We start from the raw sequence: 20,102 nt of genomic DNA, 5'->3' as shown, positions 1-20,102 counted from the left end.
TGCTAATAACTTCCACAGATTTTACATGCAACGAATTCAGCAGAGAGCCCTCAATTACAACATGCAGCACTTTGTGGCACAATGCAGTCATAAATACGAGAGTTAATGTATTCCCTGGCAATACGATTTATATGTCAATACGCTAATGTTTCATTCTTCTTGAGGGAACAGGAGGGCATAGCTGTGGTTGACAGCTAGGGAGCTGATTTAATTTTTAAAAGGCAGAATTTAACCTTTTCAGTAAAGTGCTACTGATTCAATTATAAGATGCTAATGTAAATGACATTTGAAAAACCAAACAGGGCTGTTTAGCACAAGAAGTGATCACCATGGAGCACCAGAGCCCTGCTGCCTGTCCTGTGCCGCCCACTGCCAAGCCACCCATCTTACAGAGCCCGGAGGAAAGCCAGGGCAGTGGCTCTCACAGCCCTCTGCTGCAAAGGTCTTTCTCTTATACTGTGCAGACTGCAGTGACAAACTCACCCACCCTGGGACAAATGTTTCTGGACAGGCTTTGTCCCAGCACTTCAGCAATAGGGGCAGCAGCTGCTCTGTCCTGCTACCGCATCACCCCCTGTTGGAGTCCCCACCTGGCACTGCCTCACAGCTCAGGGTGAAGCACGACATGGAAATGCAAAGACTAAAGCAGATGTGGCAAAGGAGCTACACCTCTGCATTATTTGACCTACTTGCCTTTTTTTTCTCTCTCCTGCTTGCATTTTAGCCTCTCCTTTCCCTGCCATGCCTTACCTTGCCTTCCATTCTTCTTTACTCTTTCCTGCTCTTCTTTCACTTATCCCTCTTACTTAACATCCATTGGTTTGCAATTCAGAGAACTGGATCTTTCTTGAATGCGGTTCCTCTCCATTTTGTTGCTTCTTATGTTACCTGCCTTCATATTTTCATTGTTTTTTCCTCTCCGTGTTCTTCACTTTCCTCTTCTCAAAAGAGAAATAAAAATGTTATAATGATCTCTGAATTGACCATCAATCAGCCATTTAACTGTGGGAATTCTTGGCTTGCCCAGGTCTGAAGCATACAGGACTGCCAAATTCTGTTTAGAAATTATGCTGGTGGGGATCAGAGAGAGTCTTCAATACGGTCAGCTCCCACACCACCGTGGTCCAGGTCCAGGAGCACCAGGTCCTGCCCCGCTGATAGCTCCTAATTCCAGATTCAGACCGCTTGCCTCTTTGGAGGAGCTGGACCCGCTCAGTTCTGTGGTAGCTGTGCAGCTCCATCCTTTACAGCATCCTTTACGCCACCTGCATCTCCGCGGTGGGGGGCTGAGGGAAACGGTCCCGTGCAACACGCTCATCTCTGGCGGCGGACACACACTGTCCCTCTGGGGAGTGCCAAGGCAGGGTGACATGCCATGACGGTACCTGGATTTTCACACAGCATCTTTGTTTACCGGAATATGGAAAATGGTGGTGAATCAGTTGAGGGAACCAAATATCCTGTGTGCTCTTTTGTTAACCTGTCAGAAGTGCCAGAAGTTTGTGCCACTGTTGTAACTATTGCACCCCAATGTGCTCACTTACCTACAGCACACTAGCCCCTGGTTTATCGAGCTCTAAATTTAGCTTGTTATCTGTGACAGGTTTATGACTACATTCATTACAGCAGTAACAGCTTCAGACAGAAGCTAAGAGGTGCCCAAAGAAAATGGATTATAGAAAACAATTACACCATGAAAAAGGCTGTATCAGAGCACGGTGATTCACACAGAAATTAAGTGAAAGATACAGGGAGGAACAATGGCAGTGTGCTTGTCTGGTTTTGTTTGGGAGTTTTTTTGTTTTGTTTGGGGTTTTTTTTGTTTTCTTTTTATTTTTAACCAGGATATGCCATTCTGACAAAAGAAAGGGAAAAAAAGATTAAAACTGGACACTTGAAAAGATGATTACTGGAAGAGTTTGTTCTCTAGGATTTTTGTCAGATCCTGGAGAAAATAACTGGCCAAGATTGTTCTGTTCCAGCAAATTACTGAACCTTTCAGGGTAAAGATACAACATTAGAGAATATTACTTAGATGTCTCCAGGGTTTCTGTAACAAGAAGGGCATGCATTAAATTAATTCTATCAATTTGTCTAATAGCCCCTTAAAATTCTCAAAACATGGCAAAAGGCAGAACTGCTGATTCACAACCTGAGGTAGTACAAAACTGTATTTCTACTGGCACAAGCAGGCTAGGATAAAAATGCATATAAAAATAATATTTCTTCTGTGGTCTTGGATGAACACTTGCGTTCATTTGTAGCCGTTCAATTGCTACAGGAAAGGTACATGTGTGCTGTAGTATGAAATAATTATATGTAACCTGTAAACAACTCTTTAGCACATCTGACTCAGTCAGACATAGAGCCAAAGAACCCTCAAAAAATAACAGTTTTCCCTCATGTAGGATGGGAGCAAAGGCACTCTTCTGCAGTTAATCCTTCAGCAGAAATTGAGACGTGTGCTTTCGTGGGACTATTTCCAGGAAAGGCACATAGAGCTAAAGAGAATACAGCAACATTGAAACCCAAGAGTCAGAAGTCTTTTGAACAGAATGTTCTCCAAAATTTTCATCAAATACAGTAGCTCTGCTGCTGCTTATAGCTGATCCTGATGGTGCAAATGCATGTGTGTAGGTGGGTACATAGACATACATATATAAACACACATTTTATTTCAGAGCAATTTGCAAAAAGATACCCAGAGCAATTTCTACCCAGGAAAGCAGTGATGATGTTCAGGATGACTGCTGCACCGCTCCCCTCCTGATGCAGAGGTTAAGTGACCATTCCTGCTGAGTGCAGTGAGGGGAAGGTGAGCAGAGCTCCTCCTCTCACACCTCAGGCCACTTTCTGTCATGCTCACTTCTCTGGCAAACCACAAAGGATGGGGTGCATGTGGGAAAGTTAACCCAGTAAATTTCAGCAATGAAACAAACAAACCCAAAGCTATCTATTCTGCAGCTTAAACAATACGGACAACATCTGATCACAAACCCACTGCTGAAATTCTGGATAATTCAGGGTTTCATTCAAAAAATTCTGGTAGTGTCGACACTACCAGAGCAAAGCAGCAAAGAACATTTTTAAGAGAGATCAGCACTCTCTGCTAACTTGACAGCATTGGCTTCTGCACTTATTGCAGAACTGCCTGTGAAATGGGTGCAGGGCATCCCAACACCCCGTGCTCTGCTCTCAGGGATCACCAGCCGGAGCTTCTCCCTGGGAGGTGTCGTGCGTTACTCCCACCAAGAGGACCCAGCTTGCATCAACTGCATTTATGGCATTAAATGAGGTCAGGGGCTCCTTTTTTGGTTACGGATTTTGTTTTGTCAACTATGTAGATACTAGGACAAACATGTCAAAGCTGTCGTTCTTGATGTGTTACCCTGAAATCCCTCTTCCCTTCTATTTACTATGGTTGAAAGCCTTTCCCAGCAGACTTCTACATAAAGTCTATGTGTCATTAAAATACCCACTTTTATGCCTTATGCTCTCCCTGTGCACAGAATAAATGTAATCATTAGACAAAGGGAACCAGCTATCTAATTAAACTAAACACCTTCTACTCTGCTTTTCTTAGCAAAAAACAACCCCAGCAACTACCAGTTCATTGAAAGTGGCAATAGTAGCATTCATGTCCTTAGTTGTTCTCTTTTTCTTCTCAAACAACACATTTTTGGCTTTGTTTCTTCTTTGCCTTTCCCAGTCTTGTATATACAATGCATTTCAGACACTTGAGGACAGTACAGATGAGGAGATGAGCACTTCTGCTTTGTGTTTGCTTGTGTCGGAACTTGAACTTCTAATGCAGAAATAAACAGAAGGCCTGAGGGTTGTTTACCTTGCACTGTAAAAGCCGGGGCCTTCAGCTGGGTCAGGAGTGGGTCCTCGGTGGTTCCAGGACCATGCTCCCAAACTGCTCTGCTCCAGGGAGCAGAAAAACGCTGTATATGACTTGGCTTCAAAGTCCACCAGCTTACAGGTTGCAGGATCAGCAGATGGTGGGGGCTATTTGTGGACTGGAGGATTTTCTTTCAAACTTGAACATCTGTCTATGTACAGTACTCCACTGGCCATTGCCCTGCCAATGTGCCTCAGCTCACGCCAAAGCCTGACACAAACCACAGTTGATCCTGGAGTCAGGATGCACCTGTGCAAGGGATGTACACTCCTGTCACCTGTGAAAGCAAGAAGAGTCTACCAACTCCCTAGCCCGCTCAATGAAAGGAGCCTGACACTATCAGGACATGTCCATTACATGAACGGATGTTTAGCATAGTTGACCCACACTTGCCCAGCAGGCCTGCCCCTTTCCAGCATGCACACATTGACTGAGTGTGACACAAATCAGCCTCTTGGAAGCACACGGCTTGCTACACCTGCCCTGTCCTGTCCACACTCGGTGCTATGGCCCCGGATCCCCTCTCCAAGAAACGGAAACTCCTCTGCTGCTGTTGGGCAACACATGGGAAGGCAGCTGGCTGGGTTGGATGCTGTACAGCCTGCAGGTAGCCGTCTATCCTTGACTCCGTCATTCCCGCACTTCCTTTAATCTGCTTGGTCCTCTACACTGCCCGGGGAGACCTTCGACAGGTAAGGCTGAAAGTCTGGTTCTTGTTCAGCATCCTTTGATTTGTGCTGAACAGCATTTACTTTTCTGATGCTTTGCAAGCAGCTTGCTGCCATCCCTTCACTCCTCCAATGCTTGTGCATCAGGAAGACTTGGTGCACTCCGTAAGTGAGGAAACAGGCACACATTTTACTTCTGTCTCCTTTTACGAGTGTCCCAGTTGCGGTAAACTGAATTTGAAACAGTAAATGCAGTTACAGCCTAATTTTCAGTAATGCTGAAACCCAGCATAAGCACTTACAAACAATACACATTTTGGAAAAGCTTGACCTAAATCATTGACCCAATATCATGCAGCAGAGTTAAGAAGTGAATCCAGATGTCCTCATGATTAGCCCTGTCTATTGGCATTCAGTCAATTCTTCCCTCCTACAGTAAGCTTCCTGAAGCACCTAAGACTATAGTCTTAGAACTCCCTTAAATACACAGCACTGGTAAGAGCTGATTTTCAAATGAAGGAGGGGAAAAAAAACCCCAGTTCGTTATTTCTTCCTTAAGTGATCATTGACTGATCAATGAAAGGGCAGCTCAGAGTAATTTGATCTCAAATTTCTCTCTATAGATTAAATAAAAAAAAGGAAGATTCTTCTCCCTTTCCAAACAACACAAAGAAAAAAAGTTCTACCTCAGTAATCCTAGAGCTGAGTAATTTAATCTGCTCTCTGTTGCAATCTGTTTTCCATGTGTATCACCAGCTTGGAATTTCTGGTACTCAATACATAAGGAAGCTGTTCAAAAATAAAGGAAATACTACGACAAAAGGATTAGAGGTAGGTCTGAACTAGATTGAAAGTCTCCTTATACCAGATGAGAATTCAGCTCCTGATCCAGAATTCAACTTCTTGATTACAGTCCAAATTTTGAACCCAAAGACTGCTTCACCTCTGGTTCAGAGACAGAAGAAATGAGAAAACAGGTTGAGAAGACCTGCAGTGGTATTTGCAGCACAAGTGGAACAGCACTAGCTGTCTGAACAGTTAAACTGCCCTAGAGAATCGAATGTTTCAGCTGGACTACAGTGCTCATCTAGTCCAACTGCCTGACCAATTCAGGGCTGACCAAAAGTTAAAGCACATTATTAAGGGCTTTGTTCAAATGCCTCTTAAACACTGACAGGTTTGGGGCATCGACCACTTCTCTAGGAACCCTGTTCCACTGTTCGACTACACTCTCAGTAAAGAAATGCTTTCCCGTGTCCAGACTATGTAAAAGACCTGTGAGAAAATTATAAAGAGCTTTAGTAGTTAAAATTCAAAGTCTCCCATGCAAGCTTACTTAGAGTTTTATCTACTTATCCATTAAATGAATATCAAAAGATTCACTGCAGCTGAGCTAACTGACCTCATTTTACATATCTGGCTTCACACATCCAAGTTCAAGCATAAGAAACTTCTTTATCCTCTTGGTATGTTTAATTCTGGAGCATTCCAGGTATAATGTGCACATAAGTCAAAAGGAATTTAAACAAAGCCCTTACATTTCAAAATTTGTCTCATCCTCATTTGGCTCCGAGAATTTCAGCTGCTTTCCTTAAATGATCTGCTCACAGCTGCTCTCCAGCTGAGCCGCGTTCATGCCCCACTGACCTTACTGCTGCCATCTCTGTAATCTTGCAGTTGAGAATAACCAGCAACGCACCCTGTCCCTGTGCACGTCAAGAGCCTTTCAAGAAAGAGGAGGCAGAAAAGAAGCAGCTTTTATATAACAGGAAAAAGAAGGATTTCAGAGAAAAACGTTTGTTTGACTAAGGTGAGTAATGGGAGCTGCACGTCAGAAGTGCCCCAGTCCAGCTCCCTCGGGCAATGGGAACTGGAGGCATCAGCATCTTGCAGGATTATACTCTACAACGGCAGCTGGCAGATATTTTTCTGAGAGAGAGCACAGCAGCATCATTCACACTCATTTGATTCTATTTGCTGCTGTTCCTATTCAAACTTGGCTAATCCGATCAAGTTATTTCTTGGCCTGTGCCTTAAAGCTGGATAAATAAACACCTTTCATAAGGTCTGAGCCCACTTGTTTCAGGTGTATGATTAAGGGCTAGACCTGAGCATTACTGTGAGAAAAATCATCTCATTACTCAGAATTTCCAAAATCACTCATGGTTGTCTTGAAGTGGCACTTTTCCATCCAGTGTTTTACTTCCTGCATTACAAATATATAATACGGTTGCAAAGGGTCACAAACACCAAATATACATTTGTGTTTCAGCTGCCCTAAAAACCAGGCCTTTGAGCTGAGAATAGCTCATAATGGCAACAGTCAGACACCATGATGCAATATTTTCTGTAGCTACCAGACCTCCTCCACAGATGTGTCTCCTTGTTTATTATGAAGAATACAGATGATAAATATGGTCAGCAAATGCATTTTGGACAAAGTCATGCTTATTTGTAGTATTTGCATTAAAGTAACACTAGAAGACTTATGCACCAGAAAATATGTTGGTCCAAGTGTAATTCCATCAATGTTACAACAAGGATGGATTTGAGCTATTGAAGCTTAAATTTTTTTTTAAAAGAAGAATTACTGCCACTTATGTTACTGGTATTGTTAATAACTGTTTCTTTTTCCTTCTACAAAACACCCCCACACATACATGCACTTCTCTTTCTCTTCTGTGAAGCACTTCTAACTTCATGTCCAATATTCTCTTTTGCGCTATCTTGCCCACCTCACATCTCAACTAGCTCCTCAAAAGATAGTTATTTGTTTTGAAAGCTTCAGGAATAAAAGAATATTTAAATAATTAATTGCAATCATATTGATCATTCTGCACGGTACTACTGATATGCACTAGACATATAATGAGAAAGCAAACCTTGCCTTCAGAAAGACAAACATCCACAGATCTCTCTCTTATTATTTCATTATCTTTTTTAGGCTGCAAATATGTCAGTCACTGGAACACTTTCATACTAGGTCATTATTGTTACACATTTACGCACAAAGACCCAAGACTTCATTTTATCATAGATAAGATATTCACACGCATCCTTTATTTCTCCTTGCAGTTTATTTGCACGGCTGGCTGGATAATCAGGCATAATAACAAAATATGACTCAGCACGACTGATTGTCCATTTTGCTTTGGGGATTCTCTTGCAGGTTTTTTTTAACTATTTGAGAACAGAAAATATGCATCCCTACCAGATAATGTTCATGTAAAAAAGACTTCAGTAAACACAGAGATGTGGGGTAAAGGGAACAGACCAAACCACCTTGCCCTCAAAGAGGCGCAGGGCTGCAGAGCCACAGTTCCTTGTCACCCGCTGCAGCATGGACATGCGGGGACCTCTCACTGATGGCAGAGGAAGATGCAAGACAGAGAACTGGTCATGTCTCAGAAGGATGGGCATCCCTGAAACTAAGGACAGGTGTCCCTGAAATTAAGGATATATGGGTTTTTCTGGACATCTAAATGATGTCTATGGATTACAATTCTGCATGCAGGCAGAACATTTTAAAACATGCTTTATTTCACATCTGCAACGCCCAGTACTAAGAATCCTCATTGTATGAGCCAAAACCAAGACTCCAATACATCCAGTAAATTAAATAAATGGGTCTATCTCTCTCAAAGGATAACTCTCCTCTACTAGATAGCTAATGCCAACAGCAATGGATACTGCTGTCCTGCTGAGCAATCCTGGCTGTATGGATGTGGCTGACAAGGACAGCAGATCTGTACCTATAGATATCTGTAGTCACTGGTTTTCAAGTAAGAGGCTGGGCCAGCTGAACAAGTTGCAGTGTGAGATCACTTCTTACCTAGGACAGAGTGAAAAGAACATGGGAAAGCTTGGCCCTTCGTTTAGCCAGATCCATTGTCCATGTCTCTTTTTTTTAACCATCTGTGTAATTCTTGAGTGAAAACAATGGGATTCATTTGTGCTTTCCAGAATGAGGATAAACATGAATTTATTACCTAGAGCTTTCCTGACCAAATCACATTAAACGATATATCCAGATACTAACAATATTCATACTGTACACAACAGAATTATGCTAGCTGAGAAAATACACATTAAAAACAGCTGATGGAAAGAACCAAACTGTAATGTTGATGCATAAGAAACACGTGGGTATAAAGGGAGCTTGTTTCTGTAATAATCTAACTATGCAATACCACCAAGGCCAGCAAGATCCCTGACGAACATGTACGCAGTAGCATGAAGCCAGCAGCAGAAGTTAAAAATGCCCATGACCTTTAGCTGACAGTCCCAGTTTCCTCGGAATTTCACACCGTGTTTGAGAGGCAAATATCATCTGTGCTGCAAACATCCTTCTTTCATGCACTGTTTTTGTGCAAGTCTCCTAAAAATCAGGATCAAAATATACAATAGTTTAGCCAAAACTCAAGCAGGGAAAACACTCAATTAGGCAGAGAAAAAGCTAACTTTCTCCTTCCTTTTCTTCCTCTTATCGGCTCTTCTGCAAAAGATCAGTGATAAAATTCCTGCCTGCTTCACTGAAATTAGTACTACCCTGATCCTGATTTAACATTAAATTTCCTTCCAATTTAATTAAGTTTTGTTTTCAGCAAATAAGCACAAAACAAACAAGAAATTGAAGCCATGTCCTTAATTATTGCTTACGTACAGCCAACATTTGGAAGAGCCAGCAAAGTTATCATGTAGCAATTGCATGACAGGAGCACAGAGCACCTAGTCCTGGCTCAACTCCCAGCCACGGGCCAGGCTTATGACCAAAGCTTGGCTTTGGGTGGGCAAGTGCAAAACCAAGACAGAGGATGGGCTTTTGATGCTCAGACTATCAAACCCCTGCTGAAGCCAGAACTAATTCCTGTGCTGTGATCATGTCACAGTAGCAAAATCTACATCTTTGTGCTCATCCTGTGGACAAACATTGTAAACCAGGATGAAGCTGGCCATGTTTATTAGGGTTAAGCATGGCAGGCTCTCTTCAGAGTGAGTCCCTGGTTATGATCAACGCTGTCACAAAAAGTAATTCAAAGTACCTAAGCTGCTTTCTTCCACACTAAAGTTTAAATGAATAAGAAATCAAGTACAGTGCCACAAAATGTTTCTCTTCAGTCTCAGAAGCTTGTTTACAATTGCCGTAGTAGCTGAATTGCTGAATGAAATATTTACAACTATTCATGCAATCAAACTCATTTTCCTTAGGAAATAACTGATTAGGTATCTCACATCTGTTCCTGACAATGATTTTAGCCTGCGCTGATCCATATCTAGACCTGACATGAATGTTAATGTTTTAGAAACAGTCATCCTTAATAGGAGGGTGACGACAGGCTATCTGGGTCTGGTGGTGATTGACTGTGATCGGGACGTTCTGTATCTACAGGTGAAGGATGACACAATCAGCCCACAATTTTCTCTAACCTTGTGACCTAGGGCTTAGGAAGCCTGGCAGAAGACAGAAGTTAGAGCAGAGCTTGACGTGGAATTATCTTGAGAATTATCTTCCTATCCCTGTCAAAAGTTTTTAATATCTCAGAGATGTTTGCTTGCTTTATGCAGAGCAGCAATCCTGCCCCACCAGACTCCAGCATTGCACATCATCCTTCCAGCAATGTTTCCCCATCAGGGCTCTATGACTGAAGCCACTGCAAGTGTTGTAAAGCTGGGAGGAAAATCAGCTGTTAGTAAAACTGATTGATACAATTCCCTAATAAAACGTGATGCTCATGTCAGATACAAAAATAAATTCCACATTTTTGCTCAAAAAATAGCTGTATTATGGGTAAAGGGTCAATATCAATGCACTCTTAGAAACAGACAGAGAAACTGAATGTTTAGATAATCTGATTTAATTCATCCAACAATTCTCTCTTCCACAGGAAATTTATCACAAGAACTTACAAAAAAAAAAAAGCAGGAAAAAGCAGTGTTTATTGAAGTGTCTTCAAACTCAATATTCTTCACTAGCGCACAGAGCAATGGAGAAATCTTTGTCCCTCTCAGGTCAACCGCAAAGCTCTTCAACACTGTGTCAAAGATGCCAATGATGAAGGGAATGATCTGTACTACTGCTCTTTCTGGGAAGGTGCATCCTTTGAGATAACAGTGCTTCCTAAGTTCTGACAAGAGCAGCTAGGTCAGAAGAAAACTTTTGGCATCACCTGTAATCACCATAAATTTTACTTCAAGGGCAAGGAAACAAATAAAAACAACTGAAGAAAATGAACATTTGCCTGCAAAGGAACTTCTAGAGCTTTAAATCAAATATGAACAAACTCTATATAAGAGTCTGAACAGTAATCACTTGAACAGTCAGGAATGCCTCATAAAAGTAGATTTCAAACACAACCAAAGAAGATTAAACTGACAATTCATTTCTCGTAGGACTTCTATACATCATAAATAGGTATTATGCCTTCTGTGTAAAGCAGCTCATTATCTGATTTATTCACTGGTATCTCTTGTTATTCGAACAATTCAAATCAGGCTATATTAGAAAATCCCAGCATAGTTTCCTCAGCAGTTCAGCTCTTGAAATAAGAAGATGATTTATATTTATAAAACTTTACTTAGTATATTATATTAACATTAATTTGATTGCACACTATCTCTAAGGACAATTTTTAAGGAAGATGCTATTCCAGCTGGATCACTTATTAATATTAATATGCTTTCCTTCAAAAAAAAATTAAAACACAGAAGTTGTTCCTCTTCTGTTAATATTTTTTTCCACCCCACAAGCAAAACCAGAGATTCTGCTCTAGTCACAACAGTCCACAACAAGCTAATCAGTCTAATACTCTAGATCTTGATAGCCCCACTAGCTGTCTTTTTAACCATTAATATATCTAAGATAAGGAATTCAGCTCCAGATTCAAAGCACGTGCTCTGGATACGACAAAGTCGCGATTCAGCCACATTTCTTGTTTCCAAATGGTTTTGCGGCAATTTTAGTCCATTGCATTTATTATTCTCCCATTTTAGGCAACGGACCTTTGCCCTTTCCAGACAGCACGCCAGGACTATTACAGAATCATATACACTCTTCTACTCTAACAACCTTCTTCTGGGATTTCCTCCTTCTGAACTCTGAATTATTTCCAGAAAGTATAAAAACAGAGTTGTAGGCAATTTTCCCACATCACAACATTTTCAATAAGGGTTCTGGAGCTGTGCAAACTTCCCCCCAAAACAGACTTCTATCTATGTCTCACTGGGTCCAGAGCAGAAGGAGGTCTTGCAGTGGAAAAGCCAAGTCCCAAGAGACATGAAGATGCCCCAGATAAGAAAGTGATTCAGCTTCACAGAAGTCCATGCACCAGCAGAACAAGCAATGAGACTCATCTGTCCCTGGACTGGCACCCAAGGGCCAATGTGTACTCCCTCTGCAACTACACAGCTCCAAGTCACTGCTGCCGTGTGGGAGGTTAACCCCGGCACTTAGGACAGAAAGAAAATAAAGTAGCTCACTTTTCCTGTGTTGACACATTGTCTCCGCTAATGACAAGGCTCTGCCCTCTGCACTGAGCAAGGTTAAATAGAAAATGTAGGTGTTAAGATCAGCACAAAGAGTTTGTTTTATTAATACTTCCTACTGTGCCCCTTCCACTTAAAGCCTGGCCCAAAATGAAGCCATTCCACCTACTCTATTTGAGAGAAAAAGCAAACTGTCAATAGTCATCTTTAACATATACATCAGGAGCAGAGTCAACCGACGTCCTGCATTTTGCTGCACATGACTCACTGAACACACACTTAATACATCACCTAACAAAATTTAATTTGAAACAGTTCGATCAGAGTGAATATTTTTAATTTACTGTAAAGTGTGCCAGTGTACACTGCACTCAGAGACAGGACAAACAGGTTCATGGCCAAACTTCCTCAGCACGGGGTGTAACCCTCCCCAGCTATTACAGCCTCTCTAATTGCTGTGTTTGCTGCAACAAGCCAACAGTGGAACAAACACACAGCATTCTCCTCCATACATAAAAATGTATTTACCGTTTGTGCAGTAGAGCCTTAAACAGCCTAAATCCAAGGGATGTTTATTTTTCTCTTTGGCTGATACTCTGGAAGAGGTTCTCACTGCAGAGAAGTTGATGGACGCTCAACTTTTGGCTTCATTAGGGACAGGGGTTAATCTCATCCCCTTCAGATAAAGTCTCTGCATTTGCTTAAAAATCTTCCTATAATGCTGCCATGTCCATACAAAACAATTAATGGCAATGAGAGCTATTATCAGCTCATCTATTGTTCATTTAGTTATCAAAAAAAAAAGTTTACTTGGAATGTTGCTTATGGTCAAAACTTTATTGTCCTGAAGCAATGTGCCACACTGTACTGTGAGTTAAGATTAAAGTAGGCTGAGTCCAGCAGAGAACAAACCAACCTTATTAATTTCTTTTAAGCATATGTGTATGCCTGCGTTTGTGGGCTGAACTGATGAAGCAAGAGAGGAGATTAGCATTTTTATGCATATGATTCCTGCCATTGCTACACACTTGAAAAGCTTGCCTAAGCTTGGGCAGTTTGTAAACAAGAATAAACACACCTACAAATATCTCTGCATTTATCTACTAGTCAATCAATTATTCCATCTTTCTATATCTGGCACTCAACAAAGCACCTCACATTGACTTATGGATTCATCTATAGGTGAGAGAGAACACAAATCGTGGGGAGACAGAAGGTCTAGTGTCAGTGTCTGCTGAGCCAGGCGGGCATTGCCTAAATCCCTGCCCCGAGCCAGGGCGCGGAGCAGCCCACGTGGCAACTGCAGAGACAACCCAGCTATCAGCCAGGTCCAGGGTACTCAGTGCTCAGTATAAAACTGCACATGCTTCTGCTCTATGCAACAAATCTCTGAGAAGCATCCTTAGAGGCCTGAGGTCCCAGGGGCTGATGGAGGGTGATGTGCAGGGTGGCATAGTCCTCCATGCCACATGAGCAGTGGTGTGGAGAAGACCAAGCCTTTTGCTCTCCTTGCCTGCTTGGGATCCTTTCCTAAGGAAAGATGTATTTTACAGTGTTCTCTGGGACAATGTTTAGTGAGCCTCTTGGTTACCATAGTGCTATGCACTAAAGAAATGTTGGCAAATTAATCAGTTATACAATTGTGTTTGCCTAAGAATACAAGTCACAGCCATATGATTAAATGCATTTCAACAGCTCCATGGAGTCTGGTTAACATACTTACTCTTCTACCATCTCAATATTATCCTTGTCTGCACCGTCATTTTTCCATATTTCAATTTCTCTTTATCGGCAGCTTATCAAGTATGTGATCTCTGCTTCAGGCTAAGCCAAGCTGTTTTCCTTCTTGCTTGCTTGCTTCCTGTCCCTTTTTTTTTTCCCCTTTCCATCTCTCTTTCTTGTAATAGGATGCACATGATACATTCAACATTCCTATGACAAAATCGTGTTTTTAAAATTATTAATCCATCACTAATGGTCAGCAATCTCTTACCTCTTCTACAGGTTATTCTGCATAATATACAAAGTTTTGCTCTGATCAGTACCTGCCCAGATGCACCAGGAGCCACAGAACATGTCCTCACATCCTACAACAAACTTAACGACACACATCAGAAGCACCAAAGTTTAAACCATGTTGTGATACACAAAAGGATGGGTGAACAGTGCTAGCAACAGATCCCACAAAAATATACCATGAAGTAAAATACAGTTACTGGCAAGACAACCTGAAGGAAAAATGCCTCTTTGGCCCAAAATCTGACAAACAAATTAGACCAGGGAGCATGCCAGAAAAAAATGCAGGCAATTGTGCCTGTCTAATGCTACAAGGAGTCTGCACTGCACACTTCCAACTTCTGTCGCTTGAGAGGAAGGCAAATAAGGGGGAAAAAAGATTCAAATCTGCAGCAACAGGGAAAACTCATTCTTGCTTTGGTTCCCAAGAAAACAGCAGAAGCCTTGATGCGTGGGGTTAATAGTGCAAACAAAATGAGGTCCATTCTCCTTTCAACCTTACATTAAAGATATGACTCTACTGGAGACCAAAGGACTAACTCTGCGAACTTGACTTCCTATCTCCAGGAACTCTCTAATTTAATTGTATAATCTCTTTCATAAGATTATAAAGATCTGTCTCAAAACAACCGTAATTGAAAGACTATTATGCAACCTCAATCCTTAGGTAGCTAAAAGTTTTCTTCTAATTTCCCATCCAAATTTATTCATGATCAACTTAGACAATTTGATCTTGTGCAGATGCTATCTTTTGACTTAGTTTTTCTGTCTTCTTGCTAGTTAGTCCCAACCATGCATAAAAAGACCTACTGTAACCTGTCCCTTCATTTGTTCAACTGGCCAGAGCTAAACAAATTATACTCCTTAACCTCACTTCATACAATAAATGGTCCATTTGTGCAACAATACCTCCAGCCCTCCTACTGTTGTAATTTAATATGTTCTTGACTGGGGTGTCCAGAGCTATGCAAAATGTGAACAGGCTACTTCATGAGCTCTTGTACCGATGCTCTGTATGGTGATTTGCACAAGGATAATACCACACTTCCCTGAATCTCGCTCACTATTTTCCTTTGATATTCAAGGATGTCATTGGTCTCCTTCACCGCTGTATCTCACTGCTTGCTCACAGGTATCTCCTGACCAGCCAGTGCATCCACATCTCTCCTTTCTGTCACAGACAGCTGACAACCTCCTGTTTCACACTGGAAATTCTTGCTACTGGTCTCCATGTTTAGAACTTCGTATGACTTTGCACTCAGCACTATTAAATGTCATTTTATTTCTATCACCGCGATCAACAAAGTCATCTAAATTCCTTTCATATGATAATCTGATCCTCCTCCATATTGACAATACCTCCCAACCTCGTGTCAATCCTGCACAACTCCCGTGCACACACCCAAATCCTGCCCACAGAGCAAGCTCCATTCAGCAGGTACAAGCCTGGTCCCAAGGGAGCAACAACACTCATCTCTCTCCATTCTGATGACTTTCTTTAAATACCTCTCTCCATTCAGACTTTATTTGCATGCAACTGTTGTATCTTTTCCTTAGCCAGCTCCTTTTCCACCTTTCATTTCTTATATTGAATCACCATCTTCATTTTAAGCAATAATGTCCTGTGGGGCATGGTATCAAATGCTTGGCTTTACGTAAATTACATTCCTACCTTACCCCACCTAAATAATCTGTTATACAAAAAAGATGTTAGATAAGTCTAACACAATCCATCTTTGATAAAAATCTTGTTGTAATTTAGCCTGCTTCCTCATTATTTCCATGTCTAATTATTCTTTCCTACAAAATATGCCATGAGACACAGTGTACTACTGCATTCAAACCAATAGGCCTATAGTTCCCTGCATCAGGTTTTTTGACTCTGTGTACAGGACACAAATGCCTCCCCTCTTCTGCAGCTGAAGAGCCATGGGATAGCCTTGCTGCAAGCCAAGGAAGTGTTGTGCCACTGCTTTCAGTATTCCAGGACTGGAATTAAATTGGCTCGTCTTCATTTGTCTCATGAAGATATTTAAATTTCGCTTGTTTTCTTTCTTTTCTTTTTTCTTTTTTTTTTTTAACTTTGCTATGAATAGCTTTCAGTCCTCTGCACATTTGTTAGTAATTACACTCTGTTCCAGATTCTACAGAAGGTTCTGCTTTCATGAGAAAGTTGTGTCATTATTTAGAGGCATCAGTTCTCCTTTCAGTTTAGGCACAGCTAATTTCAGTTTGATGTAAATTACTAAGTGCAGGTTTTAGTTGAACCCAAATAAGTTCATTTGAACCAAAATAGGAATGTCCTTAGGTGAGCTCACATTAGGCTAATCAAATCACTTTAAAAATTGACTTAAAGTAAATTGGTGTAATCTCCCCATGTAGACAAGGCCAAAGCAAATAATGGAATATGAAGTAGGTCAATGTCTCTCATGAACTGCACACACCTCTGCAGTTTGACTGAATCTGGTGCTTCTGAGTTTGAGCAGACACACAGCCAGCAAGCCCAGCTTTGTGCAGAGTGCTTGTTGAGGCCTCGCCACCAGCTCAACCTCACTTAAAACGAGGTTCAAGTGGGACTGGAGTAATAATAGTCTTTTGCAGAACTTCTGCACAGCGGCACTGTTCGTTCAGCATACAGGCCACAGGGCAAGAAGTTGCTCCATACTACATCGTCCTGAGTGCACCAAAAGTAGCAGGGAAATAAGAAAAAAAGGGAAACGGCCTCAGGCTGGACAGCAGAACGGGACAGACATGGCAGAGCTGCAGCCAGGAGAACCCCCCGGCTGTGGCTGTGCCGACGTGCACAGTCGCTATTGCAGAGGGAAGATGAGGGACACATCGAGCAGAACATGGCCTTGGTTGGACAAAGATTCACATAAAGAAGGGTGTCATCCAGGTCATAACAAATAAATACCATTTTTATACCTGCCTGACTTCCTTAATAGATATTTGGAACTGAAGTGATACAGAGGTGTATGATTTTAATACTACCAGCAAAGCCTGGTCCATACTTTTTGGTTTTTATAGGTTTTATTATTTTGGTTAAAGCCATATTATTTCACTAGAATCCATAACTGTTCCGGTACAAGCCTGGATTCAGTTCTGGTATAGGCACATTGCTCATTCCTTAAAGACTGAGGCAATAAGGTATGTTGGCATTAAAACCTTTGTATCATTATATGTGAATCTCGGGAGGTTGCGTAATTTAGGGCAAAATAATGCAACTTCTGTGCATAGGCAAGCCTTAGCTCCAAACCGTAAAGACATTCAACCATTTTTTTTTTAATACTACTAATGAGCAGAAGTTGAATTTGACATCAGTATCTCTGAAATGTAATGCTGCTTCCAACACCATGAGACTTTAATTATGAACTACTTATTTGCTAATTTTAATCTTTAACCCTGAGCTATTTTTGAGAACTTGATATGTGTCTTAAACCAGCAAAATAATTTAGTACAGGCATAGTCTGAGCAGCTAAAAACCAGGAACCATTTGGCAGGAACCTTACTGCCAAATTTCACTGAAGTTTGCAGTTTATCAAAAAAATTTCTATCCAATTCTACTTTTTCCTCTAGATCAAGTAACTGTAATCCACAGCTCTAAATGAACAGAATAAATGAGCAGTAAGCAACCACTCTGAAAGCCATTTGCATTTTTCCTATTACATCTCTCAGAAAAACTCTAAAGATCCAGTAGTAAACATGTTTGCCCAGGAGATACGAATGCCTCCCTTCCACACAAACTCCCACTTTTGGCTGCACTCCTGAGTGTCCTCTCCTCATTAGTGCTTGCTGCATTTGTCAGAACTTCATCAGCGACAGAGCCCCGAGTGCTGTCACGATGGTGCATCAGTGCACAGGGTGCTCTGTTCATCTGCGATGCATCACTGACACACTGATCTACTCTGATTAGCACATTCCAGGAAAATTATCTTTCAAAAAATACGGTTTCTAGAAAACTAAGAATCCAAATGTATTTTTCTGGCTGGATAACATAGTGAGGCATTGCAGCCTAGGAGGCTTGTAAAATTACACAAATTCCCAAACGAAACAGCACCTGTTGTAGTATGTTCAGTACAAGGGGTTCACACCACATACTCCTGAATTATCTCCTGCTTCAAACAGCATCCGTAGGGACCTATGAGGACTGTAAAGCCTACACATCAGAACTGTGAAGAACTAGCTGTCTCTTTAAGCCAAGTTTCCATTTCCAGAGCTACGATTAGCAAACAGCGATCTAGCAAAATAAGGACAGGGGAGCACCATCATTCTGCCTAAAAATGAAGTGACTCCTGACATTTTCCAATCTATACACCAGAATGTCTTGTCCAATTAGTAAAATCAGCACCTCCGCTTTCACTGCACATGACAAAACAAACTCAGGCTAATAAATAATCCTCCCCTCCCTGGTTATATACTGCACCTTCGCAGGCAGTTAAAGCATGGCATGTTTTAATAGCTTTGATTTCAGGTATCTCATCTCCAGAGCTACTCCCCTGCTGAAGAAGACAGCTTCATTCAGGGATAATTGCTAGTTGGCACTTAGGTGCCAGTTCTGCCCCACCAAAGGCACTGCTGTGCTGGACTTCTCCAAAACCCACTTAGGAGGGACCTGCTCTGCAGATGGCCCAGGTGCCTCCTGTCTTTGAGAACGGTGGCATTTTACAAAGGACAAGTGCTCTCTGAAGTGCTTATAACACCTCATTTATGAATCACGCAGGGCTCAGCTTTGAAGCACGCTTCCAGTGCAAGCTACTCAAAGCAATCTGTTCGCAATTTCTACCATTAAGGACCAAGGCTTGGAGTTATCATTCACAAATCCACAGTTGACACATACGAGCAACTTTCAAAGCCTTCATAATTTCCCACTTACAAGGTAAACAGTCTGTAAAATCAAATGGCACAATAACCATGGCGGGAGGAGTAACTTTTCAACCTGGATTTTAGCTGCTATATTTAGATGTGAGACTCCATTCGGAGGTTTTTCCCCCGCCGTGTTTTCAGACAAACGCATTCCCAGAACGACAGAACTTCAAGACAGAACGAAAAAACTGCGATCGGGCCTATTTTAGCCTCCAGAAAAACGGTGTCCCCCACGCAAACACCCCGCAGCTCTCAGTCGTGCTCAGTCCCGTGGCTGTTCCCGACCGCTCACCCGGGGTCCGCCGCACCCGGAGCCCCCTCCCCGCCTCACCTCCGCAACGGGATCCCGCCAAGCAGCCTGCGCTGCAGTCCCGGCCCCATCCTGCCCAGACACAATTTTATTTTTTTGGGGAAACCAGATGACTTAAGTTGCGGCTGTAAATTTTCCTCTCCAAAACTTAACTGAGACCGTCCCGGAGGTGCGGGGTGAGGGCAGGGCGAAACGGCGGGTGCCGCACACCCCGCCGTACAGCGGGGGCTCTTCCCGGGGCACCCCGCAGCCCGGCCCGTCGCTCCCCGAGGGTGAGGAGACCCCCGTCCCGCACTCCCACAGCCCGAGAGGCTCCGCGGCACCGTGGCCCCGCCGCAGGGTGATACGTACCGTCCGGGAGGATGCGTATCGCGGAGCCGCTCTCAGTGCCATACCCAGCTGCGGCGCGGTGTCCCCCCGGTGCCAGGGGTTACCGCCCGCCCCGGGCTCCCGCTGCCCGGAGGAGACATGGCACGAACGCGGGCAGGGCACGGCGCAGGGCTGGCGGGGTGGGCGCACGGTGGGTGCGGGCTGCCGGCGAGCTGCGGCGGGACTTGTGAAACTCGCCTCTTGCGGCGGCCGGTTGTGTAACGCGGCGGCGGGCTGGGCCCGGCCCCCCCGGCACTGCACAGGCGCGCGCTCCTCCCCCGCGCCCGCCGCACCGGCACCCGCGGGACGGCGGAGCGCCCAGGAGCGCGGGGAGCGGCGGGGCCGCCGCCGGGAAGTAGGTCACGGGCACCGGGCTGCGGAGCCCAGCGGGACCGGCCGTTCCTCCCCGCCCTGGTTCTGGCCGAGCGCGCTGCGGAGGGGAACGACGCGCGGCTCAGGCTGCCCAGCAGGCGGGGGCGGCAGGAGGTCC

General features: G+C 43.1%; 1 protein-coding gene across 3 annotated transcripts in view; it reads right to left on the bottom strand.

The window, feature by feature from the left end:
* PASD1 (PAS domain containing repressor 1) overlaps nt 1-19,777 on the bottom strand; it is a 54,175-nt gene extending 34,398 nt beyond the window's left edge. For all 3 annotated transcript variants that reach the window (XM_065846539.2, XM_071813487.1, XM_071813486.1), the window contains exon 1: nt 19,595-19,777. The gene's annotated coding sequence lies outside the window, so the exon portion shown is untranslated. The remainder of the gene's footprint in view (nt 1-19,594) is intronic.
* Nucleotides 19,778-20,102: the final 325 nt, after the last annotated feature.

This window comes from Patagioenas fasciata, chromosome 11, assembly GCF_037038585.1.
Source record: "Patagioenas fasciata isolate bPatFas1 chromosome 11, bPatFas1.hap1, whole genome shotgun sequence".
NCBI lineage: Eukaryota > Metazoa > Chordata > Aves > Columbiformes > Columbidae > Patagioenas > Patagioenas fasciata.
Note: the sequence above shows the minus strand (reverse complement) of the source record. Positions and strands in the feature narration are given on the sequence as shown.